Source organism: Vicugna pacos, unplaced genomic scaffold (genome assembly GCF_048564905.1).
Source record: "Vicugna pacos unplaced genomic scaffold, VicPac4 scaffold_20, whole genome shotgun sequence".
NCBI lineage: Eukaryota > Metazoa > Chordata > Mammalia > Artiodactyla > Camelidae > Vicugna > Vicugna pacos.
The window spans coordinates 80,823,095-80,850,700 of record NW_027328741.1 but is presented as its reverse complement, the minus strand read 5'-3'; the positions used below and the strand labels follow the sequence as shown (position 1 = coordinate 80,850,700).

General features: G+C 45.7%; 1 protein-coding gene across 1 annotated transcript in view; it reads left to right on the top strand.

The window, feature by feature from the left end:
• The window catches only part of LOC140694057 (uncharacterized), a 133,946-nt gene extending 106,793 nt beyond the window's left edge, over positions 1-27,153 (top strand). The window contains exon 17 of the mRNA XM_072957522.1: positions 27,061-27,153. The gene's annotated coding sequence lies outside the window, so the exon portion shown is untranslated. The remainder of the gene's footprint in view (positions 1-27,060) is intronic.
• Positions 27,154-27,606: the final 453 nt, after the last annotated feature.

Below are 27,606 nucleotides of genomic sequence, written 5' to 3'. Positions count from 1 at the left end.
CGATCATGTTGGCTAAAGCACTTGAATGCAACCAAGTCTGCACCCCCATGATAGATTGCCCCCGGGGGCTTGACTCAATTGAAAGACGGTCCACATAAGCTGTGTCTTTCATGTCATTGGCGACTTTTACAGTTCCGTTCACTATCTGACTTCTAATATTTACCTAGACTGTCTTGAAAAACGGAGGCCTAATACAGATTCAAGTTCAGTCAAAGATTCCCCTCACTTACCACTCTCCCTTCACCCCAGAGAAGACATCAACCCAGCATTTGCTGAATCTAGCGGAAGGCCATGGTTTCTTTGTGGGAGCTATGTATTCAATTCCTATCTATTTCGTACGAGAGTATTTGACCTTTATGGGGTTCCCTGTTGTTCACAGAGGATGAAGCTAGAGGAACTCTGATTCTAGGAGGGGCTTGCTCTTCTCTTACTGGCTTCATTGCAGCTCAGGTACTGATCCCTCCAAATGGATGCCTGAGTGGAGCGGAGGGAAGAGCAAGTGCTTGATAGCTAGGCCCAAACCTGGGAAAAGGCTTACCTGGGCTTGGTGCACTTTGATCTGAATGGCTTGGAATTGCCCCTTGGGTCGTGTGGATTATCTGACCTCTTTCAAGAACATGAGCGTTTTTATCATCTCTGCCATCTCTTCTCTTTAGACGTCAGGGATCTTGGACCCGTTCTTGGAGCAGAGAATTGAGGAACTTCCTCCAGTCCACGGTGGCCCTCCGTATGTTTCTGCTAGTATCAGCGAGGTTCAATATGTCTCATGAATGCCTTTCGAGCCTGCTATCCTCTACAGCTGTCTCCAGGCCAGTATTCTCTATTGTAGCAGAACATCTCTCATCAATGTGTTCGCATCTCTCCTCAATCCGTGCAGCCATGTTTTCGGCCAGCTTCTCTTCGTGTCTCCCATAAAGTCGACTTCAACAGGACTGGGCAAGTCTGAAAGGACCTCGGAGCCTCTCCAGTAAGCTGAAGACAGGCAGATCTTCCACTGTCTGCCCTTTCAGGTTCTGGAAACTGACCCGTGAACTCAGGTCTTTGGGCAGCAGCAGTATCTCGAACTGACACAGCTTCCCGGACCAAAGACCTTACCCAAGCTCCACAGAGGGCGGCAGCCCCTCCATCGCACTGATCCACCCACAGAACTCTGCCCGGTTACCTAGGATCCACCAGCCACAACAAGCCTCGCGATACACACCAACATTCCACCTGGAATCCAACCGCTAACTGCCATCCCCAATGGCTGCTGCATCTTGTCAGTGTTGGGGGAGGGGCTGCATCTGACGAGAGGTTCCTAAGGTAAATGTGATTCTACCCACTAGCGTCCCATGGGCCTTTGTTCTTCCCTCTTTCCTTTTGTTCAGATCTGTATGCACTGTAGCAACGGAGGGAAGTGTGTCCATTTTCAGTTGAATGTTTCACACGTCTTTAAACTTTCTAACAGTTCACAGTACACAGAGACCCACTAAGGGAAACTATTGTTCCTGTAATATGGGCACACCCGCAATACATAGCCGTCGGTTGATTTCTGCTGAAACACCCGCATTCACGGGACATCTATCCATTTGTTTTAAGGGGGCTGAAATTCCTAGGAATGATACAATCCCCAATGTGAACTTTGCTGCCTGTCTCTTTTGATCTTAGTACACTTTTGCGGAGCTACTTTTCCCTGTTATAGGCTTGTGCCATTTCTTCTCGACGTAGTGTAGAATATGGCATTCATTCATCCTGTTGGAAGACTTGCAAGTTTATATCACGGACTAGGAATCCATTGGATTCCAAATCGGCATTTGGGTTAGGTCACGATATGCTCATATGAATCAATATTTACGAATATAAATGCACGCCTCTGATTTCCGAATACAGGTGTGCTGAGTACATTCAAGCCGCGATACTGGGTCGATGCGTACTGAATGATCCTTGACATCACCTTGAGTAATTTCTTTTGAATATTCATGTTACCCTACCCTTTTTGTGTTGTTTGTTTGTTTGATTCTTTCTTGGTCTGCTTCTCGTTTGCTTTGCAAACACGTCAGGCCATGCATCTCTCCGTTTGCTTCCAACAGAGAGTCATATAAGCTGACTCCCTTAAGATAGTGCTTCCAATCCCCTATGATTTCCTGCTTCCCTCTCCCATCTTTAGGGTTTTGATGTCCTCCTTGCCTTCTTCTTGTTTCTTCTTTTCCACTCATGCTCTTCTTGCATTTCCAATAAGGGTTTTCTTCTTTCCATTTCATCTTGCTGCTTATCCCTTCAGGGGAGAATTCTCAACCTTTCTTTTAGGATAAGTTTCGAACTGCTGAATTCTTTTAAGATTTGCAGGTCTGTGGCATTCTCTAGCTCTGCTGTTATTAGAAATGGTGGTCATGTGGCCTAGGCTACCCTAGATGGCAGCATTTTGCCATTCAAGCTATGGTCTATGTCCTGGCACTCCTCCCTGTCCTGCAATATTGCTGCTGAGATAGCAGCTGAAACCCCTCTGGAGGTTCTCTTGTGACTATGTTGCTTTCCTCCAGGCGCATTTTAAATCACTGGGATGCTCATGAACTTTGTTGATTTGGATCATACAGCTGCTGCTAAGTCTATTGGGATTCCACCTCTTTTGGACGCTGTGTACTTCCTGAATTCGCCTAGATGATTCTATCTTGGCTTTCAGCAAGTTTCAGTCTGATTTTTCTACACATAACTATTCAAACATTGTTTGTATCTTTATCTCTTGCTTTTCCATCTGGGACTCTTTCGAATTTTAGTCTTTCATTCCTTGTCTTCAACCAGGATTCAACAGCAATGTTTTCATTGGTTTGCACTTGTTTTCCTATGTGTGCTTCTGACCGAGAGATTTGTGTTCCCCTGTCTTCAAAGTCATTCACGCGTCCCTCTGCAATATCTCGTCTGCTTAGGACGGAATGTTAGCCCTGATATTTTCTCATCCACTGAGTTTTCTGAGATTATTTGGCTCGTCTTTAGGCTTTCTCTCCCCCTTTTCTGGTATTCTGCCTTTTGTGATTCTGAGACACTGTTGTTCTTCAGTGTTTCCCTCACCTCCATTTTCAATACTTGCTCTGGAGAGCGTTTTGCAGTCTAGTTGTCTGAAAGCTTATCTTTAGGGCCTTCAATCTCTTTGGAACTGAAAATGGTACTTCCTTTTCCTTTTACTGTATTTCTTCATCTCTACTGGTCAGGTAATTTCAGGTATCTAATGTAGACTTCTAGGGCTTGGTTAAGTGAAAACTTTAGACTCTTGGCTCTACACAATTGCATGGGATTTCTGTGAGGACAAACTTTCTTAGACATTGATGCCATGTCCTGTTCCTGTGTGTGTTGTCTGGTCTATCTCCAATTGCTGGTGTTGCCTTTGTTGTGATGAACCCCCCATCCTATTTCGATTAGGATAACCTCATTTTGATTACGCTTATCTCACAAATCTGAAAGAGCACAGGACACTTCCTCTGGTGGAAATGGAGCTTCTAAAGGTTCTCAGCTCTGCATTCTACTCTCTGTTATTTTGGAGTGTTTCCAGAAGAGCAGAGTGTGAGTGCGCTTGTGCTTTGTAGTGCCACGGGAATGTCCCACTGAAACCAGTTCTTCCAAGAGCTTCTCTGTCTACAGAAACACCAGTGGAAGCATATCTATGGATGTCACACATCAGGGCCTGCTGGAATGATCCCGCAGCCCGAACTTGGTGTCCTCGCTGCCGAACCGTGCCGGTGCCATCCAAAATGTAGCATCTGCTTTTGAGAGATAAACTGAAGGAAATCCTTCCTCTTCTCACGCTGTGGTCTTGGACCACACTTCCTTGTCCTCTCATCCTTGTGGCACGGGTGCACGAAGGCAACCACAGAGCTGTTGCACATCCTGTGCCTCAAACCAAACCATAATCACAGCCCAGGTTATGAATGTAGCAGATCCTAAGGCTTTTAATTCTGAATTCAAACCCAAGGCCCCCTGGATCCCTCAGACCCGATGCACAATATCTCTGATTCAGCCCCACACATGCTCTATTGGCAAAATGCCAAATTGGTCTCTGGTCCTGCAGATGCACTGGGTGTGGCCATGGGACATATCGATAAATTCAACTGCGCGCGCCAGGGTGGTTGCCTGCTCATTGGGGTCACAGGTCGGTTTGCTCTCTTGATAGGACCCACCACATCCCACGACTCACTCCAGATCCCTGAGACTCAGCGTGTGCCATCATCCGTAGCCCTATCCCTCCCTGAACGCTGCCTCTGCTACCTCAAATTTGGCAGCTCGGAGCTTGTTCTCAGAATCAACTGTGGGGATATTTTGCACTGGATTCTTTGAGTTCTGTCAGCCAAGCATCTGCTGTGCCCTCTTCTAACACTCAGGGCATCACCTTCAATCCCATGTCTCCTGTCCGCTTGAGTGTGTGCGTCCAAGTAAAAGAGAGTTTCACCTTTACTGCTCCATCAACAGGGCTCAGACCATGCACTGGTATCCATTCCCTGCTTTTCCTTCTCCTGCTTCCAGGTGTTCTGAGGCCTCATCCTGTCTTTGGAAGTAACAGACCTCTCTTCGGCAAGTGTCCTGTGCCAAGGGCTGGGTGAGTGGATGTTTCCATTGCTGTGTTCATGGGAGCGAGTGAGCGCAGGTTGCACTGCATCTCTGTCAACTGGGCATGGATGAATCAACACTTTCCAGATACATTTCACAGAAATGTGATTTTTTTTTTTATCTCTTTGTTTCTATACAGCCGTGGTGGGAGGGATTGTCCGAAGACTCCAGTTTTGACATTGTGTTGATATCTCATTTGCAGCCTTTAAAAATTTAACAGAATTGATATAAATGTTTTGGGAGTTATACGAAAATGAAGTTAGTTTCTGAAACATACTAAATCGACCTAGAAGCCAGACTTGTCAATTTCGGTAACATTTTGTCAGCTCTAAGGAAAACATAGACAGATAAAATGCAAAGTAGCAGTCCGAACTGCTAAAGGGGTCATGTCAACTCTTTACTGTTGAAGCCTCCGAAACCAACAGGAACCATGAAATAACTAATGGAAACATGAAATAACCCCCAAGCTTGGATTCACTTGTGCATGTGGTGCCCTTTACTCCCGATGACACCTACTGGTCAATGTTGGCATTTCAAGGTGTAACATCCCTCTCAAGGAAAATACAAGAGGAAACGAACTAAATATATACATTTAGCTTTGAATCCAAAGAACCTAGAGGCATTATAGCTATGAGAACACTGCTGCAGCTATGCTAGGCTACTGAGAACCAGGTGTTCTTCTATCAGTGATGAGAACGCTTAATCATCCGATCATGTTGGCTAAAGCAATTGAATGCAACCAAGTCTGCACCCCCATGATAGATTGCCCCCGGGGGCTTGACTCAATTGAAAGACGGTCCACATAAGCTGTGTCTTTCATGTCATTGGCGACTTTTACAGTTCCGTTCACTATCAGACTTCTAATATTTACCTAGACTGTCTTGAAAAACGGAGGCCTAATACAGATTCAAGTTCAGTCAAAGATTCCCCTCACTTACCACTCTCGCTTCACCCCAGAGAAGACATCAACCCAGCATTTGCTGAATCTAGCGGAAGGCCATCGTTTCTTTGTGGGAGCTAAGTATTCAATTCCTATCTATTTCGTACGAGAGTATTTGACCTTTATGGGGTTCCCTGTTGTTCACAGAGGATGAAGCTAGAGGAACTCTGATTCTAGGAGGGGCTTGCTCTTCTCTTACTGGCTTCATTGCAGCTCAGGTACTGATCCCTCCAAATGGATGCCTGAGTGGAGCGGAGGGAAGAGCAAGTGCTTGATAGCTAGGCCCAAACCTGGGAAAAGGCTTACCTGGGCTTGGTGCACTTTGATCTGAATGGCTTGGAATTGCCCCTTGGGTCGTGTGGATTATCTGACCTCTTTCAAGAACATGAGCGTTTTTATCATCTCTGCCATCTCTTCTCTTTAGACGTCAGGGATCTTGGACCCGTTCTTGGAGCAGAGAATTGAGGAACTTCCTCCAGTCCACGGTGGCCCTCCGTATGTTTCTGCTAGTATCAGCGAGGTTCAATATGTCTCATGAATGCCTTTCGAGCCTGCTATCCTCTACAGCTGTCTCCAGGCCAGTATTCTCTATTGTAGCAGAACATCTCTCATCAATGTGTTCGCATCTCTCCTCAATCCGTGCAGCCATGTTTTCGGCCAGCTTCTCTTCGTGTCTCCCATAAAGTCGACTTCAACAGGACTGGGCAAGTCTGAAAGGACCTCGGAGCCTCTCCAGTAAGCTGAAGACAGGCAGATCTTCCACTGTCTGCCCTTTCAGGTTCTGGAAACTGACCCGTGAACTCAGGTCTTTGGGCAGCAGCAGTATCTCGAACTGACACAGCTTCCCGGACCAAAGACCTTACCCAAGCTCCACAGAGGGCGGCAGCCCCTCCATCGCACTGATCCACCCACAGAACTCTGCCCGGTTACCTAGGATCCACCAGCCACAACAAGCCTCGCGGTACACACCAACATTCCACCTGGAATCCAACCGCTAACTGCCATCCCCAATGGCTGCTGCATCTTGTCAGTGTTGGGGGAGGGGCTGCATCCGACGAGAGGTTCCTAAGGTAAATGTGATTCTACCCACTAGCGTCCCATGGGCCTTTGTTCTTCCCTCTTTCCTTTTGTTCAGATCTGTATGCACTGTAGCAACGGAGGGAAGTGTGTCCATTTTCAGTTGAATGTTTCACACGTCTTTAAACTTTCTAACAGTTCACAGTACACAGAGACACACTAAGGGAAACTATTGTTCCTGTAATATGGGCACACCCGCAATACATAGCCGTCGGTTGATTTCTGCTGAAACACCCGCATTCACTGGACATCTATCCATTTGTTTTAAGGGGGCTGAAATTCCTAGGAATGATACAATCCCCAATGTGAACTTTGCTGCCTGTCTCTTTTGATCTTAGTACACTTTTGCGGAGCTACTTTTCCCTGTTATAGGCTTGTGCCATTTCTTCTCGACGTAGTGTAGAATATGGCATTCATTCATCCTGTTGGAAGACTTGCAAGTTTATATCACGGACTAGGAATCCATTGGATTCCAAATCGGCATTTGGGTTAGGTCACGATATGCTCATATGAATCAATATTTACGAATATAAATGCACGCCTCTGATTTCCGAATACAGGTGTGCTGAGTACATTCAAGCCGCGATACTGGGTCGATGCGTACTGAATGATCCTTGACATCACCTTGAGTAATTTCTTTTGAATATTCATGTTACCCTACCCTTTTTGTGTTGTTTGTTTGTTTGATTCTTTCTTGGTCTGCTTCTCGTTTGCTTTGCAAACACGTCAGGCCATGCATCTCTCCGTTTGCTTCCAACAGAGAGTCATATAAGCTGACTCCCTTAAGATAGTGCTTCCAATCCCCTCTGATTTCCTGCTTCCCTCTCCCATCTTTAGGGTTTTGATGTCCTCCTTGCCTTCTTCTTCTTTCTTCTTTTCCACTCATGCTCTTCTTGCATTTCCAATAAGGGTTTTCTTCTTTCCATTTCATCTTGCTGCTTATCCCTTCAGGGGAGAATTCTCATCCTTTCTTTTAGGATAAGTTTCGAACTGCTGAATTCTTTTAAGATTTGCAGGTCTGTGGCATTCTCTAGCTCTGCTGTTATTAGAAATGGTGGTCATGTGGCATAGGCTACCCTAGATGGCAGCATTTTGCCATTCAAGCTATGGTCTATGTCCTGGCACTCCTCCCTGTCCTGCAATATTGCTGCTGAGATAGCAGCTGAAACCCCTCTGGAGGTTCTCTTGTGACTATGTTGCTTTCCTCCAGGCGCATTTTAAATCACTGGGATGCTCATGAACTTTGTTGATTTGGATCATACAGCTGCTGCTAAGTCTATTGGGATTCCACCTCTTTTGGACGCTGTGTACTTCCTGAATTCGCCTAGATGATTCTATCTTGGCTTTCAGCAAGTTTCAGTCTGATTTTTCTACACATAACTATTCAAACATTGTTTGTATCTTTATCTCTTGCTTTTCCATCTGGGACTCTTTCGAATTTTAGTCTTTCATGCCTTGTCTTCAACCAGGATTCAACAGCAATGTTTTCATTGGTTTGCACTTGCTTTCCTATGTGTGCTTCTGACCGAGGGATTTGTGTTCCCCTGTCTTCAAAGTCATTCAAGCGTCCCTCTGCAATATCTCGTCTGCTTAGGACGGAATGTTAGCCCTGATATTTTCTCATCCACTGAGTTTTCTGAGATTATTTGGCTTGTCTTTAGGCTTTCTCTTCCCCTTTTCTGGTATTCTGCCTTTTGTGATTCTGAGACACTGTTGTTCTTCAGTGTTTCCCTCACCTCCATTTTCAATACTTGCTCTGGAGAGCGTTTTGCAGTCTAGTTGTCTGAAAGCTTATCTTTAGGGCCTTCAATCTCTTTGGAACTGAAAATGGTACTTCCTTTTCCTTTTACTGTATTTCTTCATCTCTACTGGTCAGGTAATTTCAGGTATCTAATGTAGACTTCTAGGGCTTGGTTAAGTGAAAACTTTAGACTCTTGGCTCTACACAATTGCATGGGATTTCTGTGAGGACAAATTTTCTTAGACATTGATGCCATGTCTTGTTCCTGTGTGTGTTGTCTGGTCTATCTCCCATTGCTGGTGTTGCTTTGGTTGTGATGAACCCCCCATACTATTTGGAATAGGATAAACTCATTTTGATTAGGCTTACCTCACAAATCTGAAAGAGCACAGGACACTTCCTCTGGTGGAAATGGAGCTTCTAAAGCTTCTCAGCTCTGCATTCTACTCTCTGTTATTTTGGAGTGTTTCCAGAAGAGCAGAGTGTGAGTGCGCTTGTGCTTTGTTGTGCCACGGAAATGTCCCACTGAAACCAGTTCTTCCAAGAGCTTCTCTGTCTACAGAAACACCAGTGGAAACATATCTATGGATGTCACACATCAGGGCCTGCTGGAATGATCCCGCAGCCCGAACTTGGTGTCCTCGCTGCCGAACCGTGCCGGTGCCATCCAAAATGTAGCATCCGCTTTTGAGAGATAAACTGAAGGAAATCCTTCCTCTTCTCACGCTGTGGTCTTGGACCACACTTCCTTGTCCTCTCATCCTTGTGGCACGGGTGCACGAAGGCAACCACAGAGCTGTTGCACATCCTGTGCCTCAAACCAAACCATAATCACAGCCCAGGTTATGAATGTAGCAGATCCTAAGGCTTTTCATTCTGAATTCAAACCCAAGGCCCCCTGGATCCCTCAGACCCGATGCACAATATCTCTGATTCAGCCCCACACATGCTCTATTGGCAAAATGCCAAATTGGTCTCTGGTCCTGCAGATGCACTGGGTGTGGCCATGGGACATATCGATAAATTCAACTGCGCGCGCCAGGGTGCTTGCCTTCTCATTGGGGTCACAGGTCGGTTTGCTCTCTTGATAGGACCCACCACATCCCACGACTCACTCCAGATCCCTGAGACTCAGCGTGTGCCATCATCCGTAGCCCTATCCCTCCCTGAACGCTGCCTCTGCCTCCTCAAATTTGGCAGCTCGGATCTTGGTCTCAGAATCAACTGTGGGGATATTTTGCACTGGATTCTTTGAGTTCTGTCAGCCAAGCATCTGCTGTGCACTCTTCTAACACTCAGCGCATCACCTTCAATCCCATGTCTCCTGTCCGCTTGAGTGTGTGCGTCCAAGTTAAAGAGAGTTTCACTTTTACTGCTCCATCAACAGGGCTCAGACCATGCACTGGTATCCATTCCCTGCTTTCCTTCTCCTTCTTCCAGGTGTACTGAGGCCTCATCCTGTCTTTGGAAGTAACAGACCTCTCTTCGGCAAGTGTCCTGTGCCAAGGGCTGGGTGAGTGGATGTTTCCATTGCTGTGTTCATGGGAGCGAGTGAGTGCAGGTTGCACTGCTTCTCTGTCAACTGGGCATCGATGAAACAACACTTTCCTGATACATTTCACTGAAATGTGATTTTTTTTTTATCTCTTTGTTTCTATACAGCCGTGGTGGGAGGGATTGTCCGAAGACTCCAGTTTTGACATTGTGTTGATATCTCATTTGCAGTCTTTAAAAATTTAATAGAATTGATATAAATGTTTTGGGAGTTATACGAAAATGAAGTTAGTTTCTGAAACATACTAAATCGACCTAGAAGCCAGACTTGTCAATTTCGGTAACATTTTGTCAGCTCTAAGGAAAACCTAGACAGATAGAATGCAAACTAGCAGTCCGAACTGTTAAAGGGGTCATGTCAACTCTTTACTGTTGAAGCCTCCGAAACCAACAGGAACCATGAAATAACTAATGGAAACATGAAATAACCCCCAAGCTTGGATTCACTTGTGCATGTGGTGCCCTTTACTCCCGATGACACCTACTGGTCAATGTTGGCATTTCAAGGTGTAACATCCCTCTCAAGGAAAATACAAGAGGAAACGAACTAAATATATACATTTAGCTTTGAATCCAAAGAACCTAGAGGCATTATAGCTATGAGAACACTGCTGCAGCTATGCTAGGCTACTGAGAACCAGGTGTTCTTCTATCAGTGATGAGAACGCTTAATCATCCGATCATGTTGGCTAAAGCACTTGAATGCAACCAAGTCTGCACCCCCATGATACATTGCCCCTGGGAGCTTGACTCAATTGAAAGACGGTCCACATAAGCTGTGTCTTTCATGTCATTGGCGACTTTTACAGTTCCGTTCACTATCTGACTTCTAATATTTACCTATACTGTCTTGAAAAACGGAGGCCTAATACAGATTCAAGTTCAGTCAAAGATTCCCCTCACTTACCACACTCCCTTCACCCCAGAGAAGACATCAACCCAGCATTTGCTGAATCTAGCGGAAGGCCATCGTTTCTTTGTGGGAGCTAAGTATTCAATTCCTATCTATTTCATACGAGAGTATTTGACCTTTATGGGGTTCCCTGTTGTTCACAGAGGATGAAGCTAGAGGAACTCTGATTCTAGGAGGGGCTTGCTCTTCTCTTATTGGCTTCATTGCAGCTCAGGTACTGATCCCTCCAAATGGATGCCTGAGTGGAGGGGAGGGAAGAGCAAGTGCTTGATAGCTAGGCCCAAACCTGGGAAAAGGCTTACCTGGGCTTGGTGCACTTTGATCTGAATGGCTTGGAATTGCCCCTTGGGTCGTGTGGATTATCTGACCTCTTTCAAGAACATGAGCGTTTTTATCATCTCTGCCATCTCTTCTCTTTAGACGTCAGGGATCTTGGACCCGTTCTTGGAGCAGAGAATTGAGGAACTTCCTCCAGTCCACGGTGGCCCTCCGTATGTTTCTGCTAGTATCAGCGAGGTTCAATATGTCTCATGAATGCCTTTCGAGCCTGCTATCCTCTACAGCTGTCTCCAGGCCAGTATTCTCTATTGTAGCAGAACATCTCTCATCAATGTGTTCGCATCTCTCCTCAATCCGTGCAGCCATGTTTTCGGCCAGCTTCTCTTCGTGTCTCCCATAAAGTCGACTTCAACAGGACTGGGCAAGTCTGAAAGGACCTCGGAGCCTCTCCAGTAAGCTGAAGACAGGCAGATCTTCCACTGTCTGCCCTTTCAGGTTCTGGAAACTGACCCGTGAACTCAGGTCTTTGGGCAGCAGCAGTATCTCGAACTGACACAGCTTCCCGGACCAAAGACCTAAGCCAAGCTCCACAGAGGGCGGCAGCCCCTCCATCGCACTGATCCACCCACAGAACTCTGCCCGGTTACCTAGGATCCACCAGCCACAACAAGCCTCGCGGTACACACCAACATTCCACCTGGAATCCAACCGCTAACTGCCATCCCCAATGGCTGCTGCATCTTGTCAGTGTTGGGGGAGGGGCTGCATCCGACGAGAGGTTCCTAAGGTAAATGTGATTCTACCCACTAGCGTCCCATGGGCCTTTGTTCTTCCCTCTTTCCTTTTGTTCAGATCTGTATGCACTGTAGCAACGGAGGGAAGTGTGTCCATTTTCAGTTGAATGTTTCACACGTCTTTAAACTTTCTAACAGTTCACAGTACACAGAGACCCACTAAGGGAAACTATTGTTCCTGTAATATGGGCACACCCGCAATACATAGCCGTCGGTTGATTTCTGCTGAAACACCCGCTTTCACGGGACATCTATCCATTTGTTTCAAGGGGGCTGAAATTCCTTGGAATGATACAATCCCCAATGTGCACTTTACTGCCTGTCTCTTTTGATCTTAGTACACTTTTGCGGAGCTACTTTTCCTTGTTATAGGCTTGTGCCATTTCTTCTCGACGTAGTGTAGAATATGGCATTCATTCATCCTGTTGGAAGACTTGCAAGTCTATATGACGGACTAGGAATCCATTGGATTCCAAATCGGCATTTGGGTTAGGTCACGATATGCTCATATGAATCAATATTTACGAATATAAATGCACGCCTCTGATTTCCGAATACAGGTATGCTGAGTACATTCAAGCCGCGATACTGGGTCGATGCGTACTGAATGATCCTTGACATCACCTTGAGTAATTTCTTTTGAATATTCATGTTACCCTACCCTTTTTGTGTTGTTTGTTTGTTTGATTCTTTCTTGGTCTGCTTCTCGTTTGCTTTGCAAACACGTCAGGCCATGCATCTCTCCGTTTGCTTCCAACAGAGAGTCATATAAGCTGACTCCCTTAAGATAGTGCTTCCAATCCCCTCTGATTTCCTGCTTCCCTCTCCCATCTTTAGGGTTTTGATGTCCTCCTTGCCTTCTTCTTCTTTCTTCTTTTCCACTCATGCTCTTCTTGCATTTCCAATAAGGGTTTTCTTCTTTCCATTTCATCTTGCTGCTTATCCCTTCAGGGGAGAATTCTCAACCTTTCTTTTAGGATAAGTTTCCAACTGCTGAATTCTTTTAAGATTTGCAGGTCTGTGGCATTCTCTAGCTCTGCTGTTATTAGAAATGGTGGTCATGTGGCATAGGCTACCCTAGATGGCAGCATTTTGCCATTCAAGCTATGGTCTATGTCCTGGCACTCCTCCCTGTCCTGCAATATTGCTGCTGAGATAGCAGCTGAAACCCCTCTGGAGGTTCTCTTGTGACTATGTTGCTTTCCTCCAGGCGCATTTTAAATCACTGGGATGCTCATGAACTTTGTTGATTTGGATCATACAGCTGCTGCTAAGTCTATTGGGATTCCACCTCTTTTGGACGCTGTGTACTTCCTGAATTCGCCTAGATGATTCTATCTTGGCTTTCAGCAAGTTTCAGTCTGATTTTTCTACACATAACTTTTCAAACATTGTTTGTTTCTTTATCTCTTGCTTTTCCATCTGGGACTCTTTCGAATTTTAGTCTTTCATGCCTTGTCTTCAACCAGGATTCAACAGCAATGTTTTCATTGGTTTGCACTTGCTTTCCTATGTGTGCTTCTGACCGAGGGATTTCTGTTCCCCTGTCTTCAAAGTCATTCACGCGTCCCTCTGCAATATCTCGTCTGCTTAGGACGGAATGTTAGCCCTGATATTTTCTCATCCACTGAGATTTCTGATATTATTTGGCTCGTCTTTAGGTTATCTCTTCCCCTTTTCTGGTATTCTGCCTTTTGTGATTCTGAGACACTGTTGTTCTTCAGTGTTTCCCTCACCTCCATTTTCAATACTTGCTCTGGAGAGCGTTTTGCAGTCTAGTTGTCTGAAAGCTTATCTTTAGGGCCTTCAATCTCTTTGGAACTGAAAATGGTACTTCCTTTTCCTTTTACTGTATTTCTTCATCTCTACTGGTCAGGTAATTTCAGGTATCTAATGTAGACTTCTAGGGCTTGGTTAAGTGAAAACTTTAGACTCTTGGCTCTACACAATTGCATGGGATTTCTGTGAGGACAAATTTTCCTAGACATTGATGCCATGTCCTGTTCCTGTGTGTGTTGTCTGGTCTATCTCCAATTGCTGATGTTACCTTTGTTGTGATGAACCCCCCATCCTATTTCGATTAGGATAACCTCATTTTGATTACGCTTATCTCACAAATCTGAAAATCACAGGACACTTCCTCTGGTGGAAATGGAGCTTCTAAAGCTTCTCAGCTCTGCATTCTACTCTCTGTTATTTTGGAGTGTTTCCAGAAGAGCAGAGTGTGAGTGCACTTGTGCTTTGTAGTGCCACGGGAATGTCCCACTGAAACCAGTTCTTCCAAGAGCTTCTCTGTCTAAAGAAACACCAGTGGAAGCATATCTATGGATGTCACACATCAGGGCCTGCTGGAATGATCCCGCAGCCCGAACTTGGTGTCCTCGCTGCCGAACCGTGCCGGTGCCATCCAAAATGTAGCATCCGCTTTTGAGAGATAAACAGAAGGAAATCCTTCCTCTTCTCATGCTGTGGTCTTGGACCACACTTCCTTGTCCTCTCATCCTTGTGGCACGGGTTCACGAAGGCAACCACAGAGTTGTTGCACATCCTGTGCCTCAAACCAAACCATAATCACAGCCCAGGTTATGAATGTAGCAGTTCCTAAGGCTTTTCATTCTGAATTCAAACCCAAGGCCCCCTGGATCCCTCAGACCCGATGCACAATATCTCTGATTCAGCCCCACACATGCTCTATTGGCAAAATGCCAAATTGGTCTCTGGTCCTGCAGATGCACTGGGTGTGGCCATGGGACATATCGATAATTTCAACTGCGCGCGCCAGGGTGGATGCTTGCTCATTGTGGTCCCAGGTCGGTTTGCTCTCTTGATAGGACCCACCACATCCCACAACGCACTCCAGATCCCTGAGACTCAGCGTGTGCCACCATCCGTAGCCCTATCCCTCCCTGAACGCTGCCTCTGCTACCTCAAATTTGGCAGCTCGGAGCTTGGTCTCAGAATCAACTGTGGGGATATTTTGCACTGGATTCTTTGAGTTCTGTCAGCCAAGCATCTGCTGTGCACTCTTCTAACACTCAGCGCATCACCTTCAATCCCATGTCTCCTGTCCGCTTGAGAGTGTGCGTCCAAGTTAAAGAGAGTTTCACCTTTACTGCTCCATCAACAGGGCTCAGACCATGCACTGGTATCCATTCCCTGCTTTTCCTTCTCCTGCTTCCAGGTGTTCTGAGGCCTCATCCTGTCTTTGGAAGTAACAGACCTCTCTTCGGCAAGTGTCCTGTGCCAAGGGCTGGGTGAGTGGATGTTTCCATTGCTGTGTTCATGGGAGCGAGTGAGCGCAGGTTGCACTGCTTCTCTGTCAACTGGGCATCGATGAATCAACACTTTCCAGATACATTTCACAGAAATGTGATTTTTTTTTATCTCTTTGTTTCTATACAGCCGTGGTGGGAGGGATTGTCCGAAGACACCAGTTTTGACATTGTGTTGATATCTCATTTGCAGTCTTTAAAAATTTAATAGAATTGATATAAATGTTTTGGGAGTTATACGAAAATGAAGTTAGTTTCTGAAACATACTAAATCGACCTAGAAGCCAGACTTGTCAATTTCGGTAACATTTTGTCAGCTCTAAGGAAAACCTAGACAGATAGAATGCAAACTAGCAGTCCGAACTGTTAAAGGGGTCATGTCAACTCTTTACTGTTGAAGCCTCCGAAACCAACAGGAACCATGAAATAACTAATGGAAACATGAAATAACCCCCAAGCTTGGATTCACTTGTGCATGTGGTGCCCTTTACTCCCGATGACACCTACTGGTCAATGTTGGCATTTCAAGGTGTAACATCCCTCTCAAGGAAAATACAAGAGGAAACGAACTAAATATATACATTTAGCTTTGAATCCAAAGAACCTAGAGGCATTATAGCTATGAGAACCCTGCTGCAGCTATGCTAGGCTACTGAGAACCAGGTGTTCTTCTATCAGTGATGAGAACGCTTAATCATCCGATCATGTTGGCTAAAGCACTTGAATGCAACCAAGTCTGCACCCCCATGATACATTGCCCCTGGGAGCTTGACTCAATTGAAAGACGGTCCACATAAGCTTTGTCTTTCATGTCATTGGCGACTTTTACAGTTCCGTTCACTATCTGACTTCTAATATTTACCTAGACTGTCTTGAAAAACGGAGGCTTAATACAGATTCAAGTTCAGTCAAAGATTCCCCTCACTTACCACACTCCCTTCACCCCAGAGAAGACATCAACCCAGCATTTGCTGAATCTAGCGGAAGGCCATGGTTTCTTTGTGGGAGCTAAGTATTCAATTCCTATCTATTTCATACGAGAGTATTTGACCTTTATGGGGTTCCCTGTTGTTCACAGAGGATGAAGCTAGAGGAACTCTGATTCTAGGAGGGGCTTGCTCTTCTCTTACTGGCTTCATTGCAGCTCAGGTACTGATCCCTCCAAATGGATGCCTGAGTGGAGGGGAGGGAAGAGCAAGTGCTTGATAGCTAGGCCCAAACCTGGGAAAAGGCTTACCTGGTCTTGGTGCACTTTGATCTGAATGGCTTGGAATTGCCCCTTGGGTCGTGTGGATTATCTGACCTCTTTCAAGAACATGAGCGTTTTTATCATCTCTGCCATCTCTTCTATTTAGACGTCAGGGATCTTGGACCTGTTCTTGGAGCAAAGAATTGAGGAACTTCCTCCAGTCCACGGTGGCCCTCCGTATGTTTCTGCTAGTATCAGCGAGGTTCAATATGTCTCATGAATGCCTTTCGAGCCTGCTATCCTCTACAGCTGTCTCCAGGCCATTATTCTCTATTGTAGCAGAACATCTCTCATCAATGTGTTCGCATCTCTCCTCAATCCGTGCAGCCATGTTTTCGGCCAGCTTCTCTTCGTGTCTCCCATAAAGTCGACTTCAACAGGACTGGGCAAGTCTGAAAGGACCTCGGAGCCTCTCCAGTAAGCTGAAGACAGGCAGATCTTCCACTGTCTGCCCTTTCAGGTTCTGGAAACTGACCCGTGAACTCAGGTCTTTGGGCAGCAGCAGTATCTCGAACTGACACAGCTTCCCGGACCAAAGACCTAAGCCAAGCTCCACAGAGGGCGGCAGCCCCTCCATCGCACTGATCCACCCACAGAACTCTGGCCGGTTACCTAGGATCCACCAGCCACAACAAGCCTCGCGGTACACACCAACATTCCACCTGGAATCCAACGGCTATCTGCCATCCCCACTGGCTGCTGCATCTTGTCAGTGTTGGGGGAGGGGCTGCATCCGACGAGAGGTTCCTAAAGTAAACGTGATTCTACCCACTAGCGTCCCATGGGCCTTTGTTCTTCCCTCTTTCCTTTTGTTCAGATCTGTATGCACTGTAGCAACGGAGGGAAGTGTGTCCATTTTCAGTTGAATGTTTCACACGTCTTTAAACTTTCTAACAGTTCAGAGTACACAGAGACCCACTAAGGGAAACTATTATTCCTGTAATATGGGCACACCCGCAATACATAGCCGTCGGTTGATTTCTGCTGAAACACCCGCATTCACTGGACATCTATCCATTTTTTTCAAGGGGGCTGAAATTCCTAGGAATGATACAATCCCCAATGTGCACTTTACTGCCTGTCTCTTTTGATCTTAGTACACTTTTGCGGAGCTACTTTTCCCTGTTATAGGCTTGTGCCATTTCTTCTCGACGTAGTGTAGAATATGGCATTCATTCATCCTGTTGGAAGACTTGCAAGTCTATATCACGGACTAGGAATCCATTGGATTCCAAATCGGCATTTGGGTTAGGTCACGATATGCTCATATGAATCAATATTTACGAATATAAATGCACGCCTCTGATTTCCGAATACAGGTGTGCTGAGTACATTCAAGCCGCGATACTGGGTCGATGCGTACTGAATGATCCTTGACATCACCTTGAGTAATTTCTTTTGAATATTCATGTTACCCTACCCTTTTTGTGTTGTTTGTTTGTTTGATTCTTTCTTGGTCTGCTTCTCGTTTGCTTTGCAAACACGTCAGGCCATGCATCTCTCCGTTTGCTTCCAACAGAGAGTCATATAAGCTGACTCCCTTAAGATAGTGCTTCCAATCCCCTCTGATTTCCTGCTTCCCTCTCCCATCTTTAGGGTTTTGATGTCCTCCTTGCCTTCTTCTTGTTTCTTCTTTTCCACTCATGCTCTTCTTGCATTTCCAATAAGGGTTTTCTTCTTTCCATTTCATCTTGCTGCTTATCCCTTCAGGGGAGAATTCTCAACCTTTCTTTTAGGATAAGTTTCGAACTGCTGAATTCTTTTAAGATTTGCAGGTCTGTGGCATTCTCTAGCTCTGCTGTTATTAGAAATGGTGGTCATGTGGCCTAGGCTACCCTAGATGGCAGCATTTTGCCATTCAAGCTATGGTCTATGTCCTGGCACTCCTCCCTGTCCTGCAATATTGCTGCTGAGATAGCAGCTGAAACCCCTCTGGAGGTTCTCTTGTGACTATGTTGCTTTCCTCCAGGCGCATTTTAAATCACTGGGATGCTCATGAACTTTGTTGATTTGGATCATACAGCTGCTGCTAAGTCTATTGGGATTCCACCTCTTTTGGACGCTGTGTACTTCCTGAATTCGCCTAGATGATTCTATCTTGGCTTTCAGCAAGTTTCAGTCTGATTTTTCTACACATAACTTTTCAAACATTGTTTGTTTCTTTATCTCTTGCTTTTCCATCTTGGACTCTTTCGAATTTTAGTCTTTCATGCCTTGTCTTCAACCAGGATTCAACAGCAATGTTTTCATTGGTTTGCACTTGCTTTCCTATGTGTGCTTCTGACCGAGGGATTTCTGTTCCCCTGTCTTCAAAGTCATTCACGCGTCCCTCTGCAATATCTCGTCTGCTTAGGACGGAATGTTAGCCCTGATATTTTCTCATCCACTGAGATTTCTGATATTATTTGGCTCGTCTTTAGGTTATCTCTTCCCCTTTTCTGGTATTCTGCCTTTTGTGATTCTGAGACACTGTTGTTCTTCAGTGTTTCCCTCACCTCCATTTTCAATACTTGCTCTGGAGAGCGTTTTGCAGTCTAGTTGTCTGAAAGCTTATCTTTAGGGCCTTCAATCTCTTTGGAACTGAAAATGGTACTTCCTTTTCCTTTTACTGTATTTCTTCATCTCTACTGGTCAGGTAATTTCAGGAATCTAATGTAGACTTCTAGGGCTTGGTTAAGTGAAAACTTTAGACTCTTGGCTCTACACAATTGCATGGGATTTCTGTGAGGACAAATTTTCCTAGACATTGATGCCATGTCCTGTTCCTGTGTGTGTTGTCTGGTCTATCTCCAATTGCTGATGTTACCTTTGTTGTGATGAACCCCCCATCCTATTTCGATTAGGATAACCTCATTTTGATTACGCTTATCTCACAAATCTGAAAATCACAGGACACTTCCTCTGGTGGAAATGGAGCTTCTAAAGCTTCTCAGCTCTGCATTCTACTCTCTGTTATTTTGGAGTGTTTCCAGAAGAGCAGAGTGTGAGTGCACTTGTGCTTTGTAGTGCCACGGGAATGTCCCACTGAAACCAGTTCTTCCAAGAGCTTCTCTGTCTAAAGAAACACCAGTGGAAGCATATCTATGGATGTCACACATCAGGGCCTGCTGGAATGATCCCGCAGCCCGAACTTGGTGTCCTCGCTGCCGAACCATGCCGGTGCCATCCAAAATGTAGCATCCGCTTTTGAGAGATAAACAGAAGGAAATCCTTCCTCTTCTCATGCTGTGGTCTTGGACCACACTTCCTTGTCCTCTCATCCTTGTGGCACGGGTTCACGAAGGCAACCACAGAGTTGTTGCACATCCTGTGCCTCAAACCAAACCATAATCACAGCCCAGGTTATGAATGTAGCAGTTCCTAAGGCTTTTCATTCTGAATTCAAACCCAAGGCCCCCTGGATCCCTCAGACCCGATGCACAATATCTCTGATTCAGCCCCACACATGCTCTATTGGCAAAATGCCAAATTGGTCTCTGGTCCTGCAGATGCACTGGGTGTGGCCATGGGACATATCGATAATTTCAACTGCGCGCGCCAGGGTGGATGCTTGCTCATTGTGGTCCCAGGTCGGTTTGCTCTCTTGATAGGACCCACCACATCCCACAACGCACTCCAGATCCCTGAGACTCAGCGTGTGCCACCATCCGTAGCCCTATCCCTCCCTGAACGCTGCCTCTGCTACCTCAAATTTGGCAGCTCGGAGCTTGGTCTCAGAATCAACTGTGGGGATATTTTGCACTGGATTCTTTGAGTTCTGTCAGCCAAGCATCTGCTGTGCACTCTTCTAACACTCAGCGCATCACCTTCAATCCCATGTCTCCTGTCCGCTTGAGAGTGTGCGTCCAAGTTAAAGAGAGTTTCACCTTTACTGCTCCATCAACAGGGCTCAGACCATGCACTGGTATCCATTCCCTGCTTTTCCTTCTCCTGCTTCCAGGTGTTCTGAGGCCTCATCCTGTCTTTGGAAGTAACAGACCTCTCTTCGGCAAGTGTCCTGTGCCAAGGGCTGGGTGAGTGGATGTTTCCATTGCTGTGTTCATGGGAGCGAGTGAGCGCAGGTTGCACTGCTTCTCTGTCAACTGGGCATCGATGAATCAACACTTTCCAGATACATTTCACAGAAATGTGATTTTTTTTTATCTCTTTGTTTCTATACAGCCGTGGTGGGAGGGATTGTCCGAAGACACCAGTTTTGACATTGTGTTGATATCTCATTTGCAGTCTTTAAAAATTTAATAGAATTGATATAAATGTTTTGGGAGTTATACGAAAATGAAGTTAGTTTCTGAAACATACTAAATCGACCTAGAAGCCAGACTTGTCAATTTCGGTAACATTTTGTCAGCTCTAAGGAAAACCTAGACAGATAGAATGCAAACTAGCAGTCCGAACTGTTAAAGGGGTCATGTCAACTCTTTACTGTTGAAGCCTCCGAAACCAACAGGAACCATGAAATAACTAATGGAAACATGAAATAACCCCCAAGCTTGGATTCACTTGTGCATGTGGTGCCCTTTACTCCCGATGACACCTACTGGTCAATGTTGGCATTTCAAAGTGTAACATCCCTCTCAAGGAAAATACAAGAGGAAACGAACTAAATATATACATTTAGCTTTGAATCCAAAGAACCTAGAGGCATTATAGCTATGAGAACCCTGCTGCAGCTATGCTAGGCTACTGAGAACCAGGTGTTCTTCTATCAGTGATGAGAACGCTTAATCATCCGATCATGTTGGCTAAAGCACTTGAATGCAACCAAGTCTGCACCCCCATGATACATTGCCCCTGGGAGCTTGACTCAATTGAAAGACGGTCCACATAAGCTTTGTCTTTCATGTCATTGGCGACTTTTACAGTTCCGTTCACTATCTGACTTCTAATATTTACCTAGACTGTCTTGAAAAACGGAGGCTTAATACAGATTCAAGTTCAGTCAAAGATTCCCCTCACTTACCACACTCCCTTCACCCCAGAGAAGACATCAACCCAGCATTTGCTGAATCTAGCGGAAGGCCATGGTTTCTTTGTGGGAGCTAAGTATTCAATTCCTATCTATTTCATACGAGAGTATTTGACCTTTATGGGTTTCCCTGTTGTTCACAGAGGATGAAGCTAGAGGAACTCTGATTCTAGGAGGGGCTTGCTCTTCTCTTACTGGCTTCATTGCAGCTCAGGTACTGATCCCTCCAAATGGATGCCTGAGTGGAGGGGAGGGAAGAGCAAGTGCTTGATAGCTAGGCCCAAACCTGGGAAAAGGCTTACCTGGTCTTGGTGCACTTTGATCTGAATGGCTTGGAATTGCCCCTTGGGTCGTGTGGATTATCTGACCTCTTTCAAGAACATGAGCGTTTTTATCATCTCTGCCATCTCTTCTATTTAGACGTCAGGGATCTTGGACCTGTTCTTGGAGCAAAGAATTGAGGAACTTCCTCCAGTCCACGGTGGCCCTCCGTATGTTTCTGCTAGTATCAGCGAGGTTCAATATGTCTCATGAATGCCTTTCGAGCCTGCTATCCTCTACAGCTGTCTCCAGGCCATTATTCTCTATTGTAGCAGAACATCTCTCATCAATGTGTTCGCATCTCTCCTCAATCCGTGCAGCCATGTTTTCGGCCAGCTTCTCTTCGTGTCTCCCATAAAGTCGACTTCAACAGGACTGGGCAAGTCTGAAAGGACCTCGGAGCCTCTCCAGTAAGCTGAAGACAGGCAGATCTTCCACTGTCTGCCCTTTCAGGTTCTGGAAACTGACCCGTGAACTCAGGTCTTTGGGCAGCAGCAGTATCTCGAACTGACACAGCTTCCCGGACCAAAGACCTAAGCCAAGCTCCACAGAGGGCGGCAGCCCCTCCATCGCACTGATCCACCCACAGAACTCTGGCCGGTTACCTAGGATCCACCAGCCACAACAAGCCTCGCGGTACACACCAACATTCCACCTGGAATCCAACGGCTATCTGCCATCCCCACTGGCTGCTGCATCTTGTCAGTGTTGGGGGAGGGGCTGCATCCGACGAGAGGTTCCTAAAGTAAACGTGATTCTACCCACTAGCGTCCCATGGGCCTTTGTTCTTCCCTCTTTCCTTTTGTTCAGATCTGTATGCACTGTAGCAACGGAGGGAAGTGTGTCCATTTTCAGTTGAATGTTTCACACGTCTTTAAACTTTCTAACAGTTCAGAGTACACAGAGACCCACTAAGGGAAACTATTATTCCTGTAATATGGGCACACCCGCAATACATAGCCGTCGGTTGATTTCTGCTGAAACACCCGCATTCACTGGACATCTATCCATTTTTTTCAAGGGGGCTGAAATTCCTAGGAATGATACAATCCCCAATGTGCACTTTACTGCCTGTCTCTTTTGATCTTAGTACACTTTTGCGGAGCTACTTTTCCTTGTTATAGGCTTGTGCCATTTCTTCTCGACGTAGTGTAGAATATGGCATTCATTCATCCTGTTGGAAGACTTGCAAGTCTATATCACGGACTAGGAATCCATTGGATTCCAAATCGGCATTTGGGTTAGGTCACGATATGCTCATATGAATCAATATTTACGAATATAAATGCACGCCTCTGATTTCCGAATACAGGTGTGCTGAGTACATTCAAGCCGCGATACTGGGTCGATGCGTACTGAATGATCCTTGACATCACCTTGAGTAATTTCTTTTGAATATTCATGTTACCCTACCCTTTTTGTGTTGTTTGTTTGTTTGATTCTTTCTTGGTCTGCTTCTCGTTTGCTTTGCAAACACGTCAGGCCATGCATCTCTCCGTTTGCTTCCAACAGAGAGTCATATAAGCTGACTCCCTTAAGATAGTGCTTCCAATCCCCTATGATTTCCTGCTTCCCTCTCCCATCTTTAGGGTTTTGATGTCCTCCTTGCCTTCTTCTTGTTTCTTCTTTTCCACTCATGCTCTTCTTGCATTTCCAATAAGGGTTTTCTTCTTTCCATTTCATCTTGCTGCTTATCCCTTCAGGGGAGAATTCTCAACCTTTCTTTTAGGATCAGTTTCGAACTGCTGAATTCTTTTAAGATTTGCAGGTCTGTGGCTTTCTCTAGCTCTGCTGTTATTAGAAATGGTGGTCATGTGGCATAGGCTACCCTAGATGGCAGCATTTTGCCATTCAAGCTATGGTCTATGTCCTGGCACTCCTCCCTGTCCTGCAATATTGCTGCTGAGATAGCAGCTGAAACCCCTCTGGAGGTTCTCTTGTGACTATGTTGCTTTCCTCCAGGCGCATTTTAAATCACTGGGATGCTCATGAACTTTGTTGATTTGGATCATACAGCTGCTGCTAAGTCTATTGGGATTCCACCTCTTTTGGACGCTGTGTACTTCCTGAATTCGCCTAGATGATTCTATCTTGGCTTTCAGCAAGTTTCAGTCTGATTTTTCTACACATAACTTTTCAAACATTGATTGTTTCTTTATCTCTTGATTTTCCATCTGGGACTCTTTCGAATTTTAGTCTTTCATGCCTTGTCTTCAACCAGGATTCAACAGCAATGTTTTCATTGGTTTGCACTTGCTTTCCTATGTGTGCTTCTGACCGAGGGATTTGTGTTCCCCTGTCTTCAAAGTCATTCACGCGTCCCTCTGCAATATCTCGTCTGCTTAGGACGGAATGTTAGCCCTGATATTTTCTCATCCACTGAGATTTCTGATATTATTTGGCTCGTCTTTAGGCTATCTCTTCCCCTTTTCTGGTATTCTGCCTTTTGTGATTCTGAGACACTGTTGTTCTTCAGTGTTTCCCTCACCTCCATTTTCAATACTTGCTCTGGAGAGCGTTTTGCAGTCTAGTTGTCTGAAAGCTTATCTTTAGGGCCTTCAATCTCTTTGGAACTGAAAATGGTACTTCCTTTTCCTTTTACTGTATTTCTTCATCTCCACTGGTCAGGTAATTTCAGGTGTCTAATGTAGACTTCTAGGGCTTGGTTAAGTGAAAACTTTAGACTCTTGGCTCTACACAATTGCATGGGATTTCTGTGAGGACAAAATTTCCTAGACATTGATGCCATGTCCTGTTCCTGTGTGTGTTGTCTGTTCTATCTCCAATTGCTGATGTTGCCTTTGTTGTGATGAACCCCCCATACTATTTCGATTAGGATAACCTCATTTTGATTACGCTTATCTCACAAATCTGAAAATCACAGGACACTTCCTCTGGTGGAAATGGAGCTTCTAAATGTTCTCAGCTCTGCATTCTACTCTATGTTATTTTGGAGTGTTTCCAGAAGAGCAGAGTGTGAGTGCACTTGTGCTTTGTAGTGCCACGGGAATGTCCCACTGAAACCAGTTCTTCCAAGAGCTTCTCTGTCTACAGAAACACCAGTGGAAGCATATCTATGGATGTCACACATCAGGGCCTGCTGGAATGATCCCGCAGCCCGAACTTGGTGTCCTCGCTACCGAACCGTGCCGGTGCCATCCAAAATGTAGCATCCGCTTTTGAGGGATAAACTGAAGGAAATCCTTCCTCTTCTCACGCTGTGGTCTTGGACCACACTTCCTTGTCCTCTCATCCTTGTGGCACGGGTGCACGAAGGCAACCACAGAGCTGTTGCACATCCTGTGCCTCAAACCAAACCATAATCACAGCCCAGGTTATGAATGTAGCAGTTCCTAAGGCTTTTCATTCTGAATTCAAACCCAAGGCCCCCTGGATCCCTCAGACCCGATGCACAATATCTCTGATTCAGCCCCACACATGCTCTATTGGCAAAATGCCAAATTGGTCTCTGGTCCTGCAGATGCACTGGGTGTGGCCATGGGACATATCGATAATTTCAACTGCGCGCGCCAGGGTGGATGCTTGCTCATTGTGGTCCCAGGTCGGTTTGCTCTCTTGATAGGACCCACCACATCCCACAACGCACTCCAGATCCCTGAGACTCAGCGTGTGCCACCATCCGTAGCCCTATCCCTCCCTGAACACTGCCTCTGCTACCTCAAATTTGGCAGCTCGGAGCTTGGTCTCAGAATCAACTGTGGGGATATTTTGCACTGGATTCTTTGAGTTCTGTCAGCCAAGCATCTGCTGTGCACTCTTCTAACACTCAGCGCATCACCTTCAATCCCATGTCTCCTGTCCGCTTGAGAGTGTGCGTCCAAGTTAAAGAGAGTTTCACCTTTACTGCTCCATCAACAGGGCTCAGACCATGCACTGGTATCCATTCCCTGCTTTTCCTTCTCCTGCTTCCAGGTGTTCTGAGGCCTCATCCTGTCTTTGGAATTAACAGACCTCTCTTCGGCAAGTGTCCTGTGCCAAGGGCTGGGTGAGTGGATGTTTCCATTGCTGTGTTCATGGGAGCGAGTGAGCGCAGGTTGCACTGCTTCTCTGTCAACTGGGCATCGATGAATCAACACTTTCCAGATACATTTCACAGAAATGTGATTTTTTTTTATCTCTTAGTTTCTATAAAGCCGTGGTGGGAGGGATTGTCCGAAGACTCCAGTTTTGACATTGTGTTGATATCTCATTTGCAGTCTTTAAAAATTTAATAGAATTGATATAAATGTTTTGGGAGTTATACGAAAATGAAGTTAGTTTCTGAAACATACTAAATCGACCTAGAAGCCAGACTTGTCAATTTCGGTAACATTTTGTCAGCTCTAAGGAAAACCTAGACAGATAGAATGCAAACTAGCAGTCCGAACTGTTAAAGGGGTCATGTCAACTCTTTACTGTTGAAGCCTCCGAAACCAACAGGAACCATGAAATAACTAATGGAAACATGAAATAACCCCCAAGCTTGGATTCACTTGTGCATGTGGTGCCCTTTACTCCCGATGACACCTACTGGTCAATGTTGGCATTTCAAGGTGTAACATCCCTCTCAAGGAAAATACAAGAGGAAACGAACTAAATATATACATTTAGCTTTGAATCCAAAGAACCTAGAGGCATTATAGCTATGAGAACCCTGCTGCAGCTATGCTAGGCTACTGAGAACCAGGTGTTCTTCTATCAGTGATGAGAACGCTTAATCATCCGATCATGTTGGCTAAAGCACTTGAATGCAACCAAGTCTGCATCCCCATGATAGATTGCCCCCGGGGGCTTGACTCAATTGAAAGACGGTCCACATAAGCTGTGTCTTTCATGTCATTGGCGACTTTTACAGTTCCGTTCACTATCTGACTTCTAATATTTACCTAGACTGTCTTGAAAAACGGAGGCCTAATACAGATTCAAGTTCAGTCAAAGATTCCCCTCACTTACCACACTCCCTTCACCCCAGAGAAGACATCAACCCAGCATTTGCTGAATCTAGCAGAAGGCCATCGTTTCTTTGTGGGAGCTAAGTATTCAATTCCTATCTATTTCATACGAGAGAATTTGACCTTTGTGGGGTTCCCTGTTGTTCACAGAGGATGAAGCTAGAGGAACTCTGATTCTAGGAGGGGCTTGCTCTTCTCTTACTGGCTTCATTGCAGCTCAGGTACTGATCCCTCCAAATGGATGCCTGAGTGGAGGGGAGGGAAGAGCAAGTGCTTGATAGCTAGGCCCAAACCTGGGAAAAGGCTTACCTGGTCTTGGTGCACTTTGATCTGAATGGCTTGGAATTGCCCCTTGGGTCGTGTGGATTATCTGACCTCTTTCAAGAACATGAGCGTTTTTATCATCTCTGCCATCTCTTCTCTTTAGACGTCAGGGATCTTGGACCTGTTCTTGGAGCAGAGAATTGAGGAACTTCCTCCAGTCCACGGTGGCCCTCCGTATGTTTCTGCTAGTATCAGCGAGGTTCAATATGTCTCATGAATGCCTTTCGAGCCTGCTATCCTCTACAGCTGTCTCCAGACCAGTATTCTCTATTGTAGCAGAACATCTATCATCAATGTGTTCGCATCTCTCCTCAATCCGTGCAGCCATGTTTTCGGCCAGCTTCTCTTCGTGTCTCCCATAAAGTCGACTTCAACAGGACTGGGCAAGTCTGAAAGGACTTCGGAGCCTCTCCAGTAAGCTGAAGACAGGCAGATCTTACACTGTCTGCCCTTTCAGGTTCTGGAAACTGACCCGTGAACTCAGGTCTTTGGGCAGCAGCAGTATCTCGAACTGAAACAGCTTCCCGGAACAAAGACCTAAGCCAAGCTCCACAGAGGGCGGCAGCCCCTCCATCGCACTGATCCACCCACAGAACTCTGGCCGGTTACCTAGGATCCACCAGCCACAACAAGCCTCGCGGTACACACC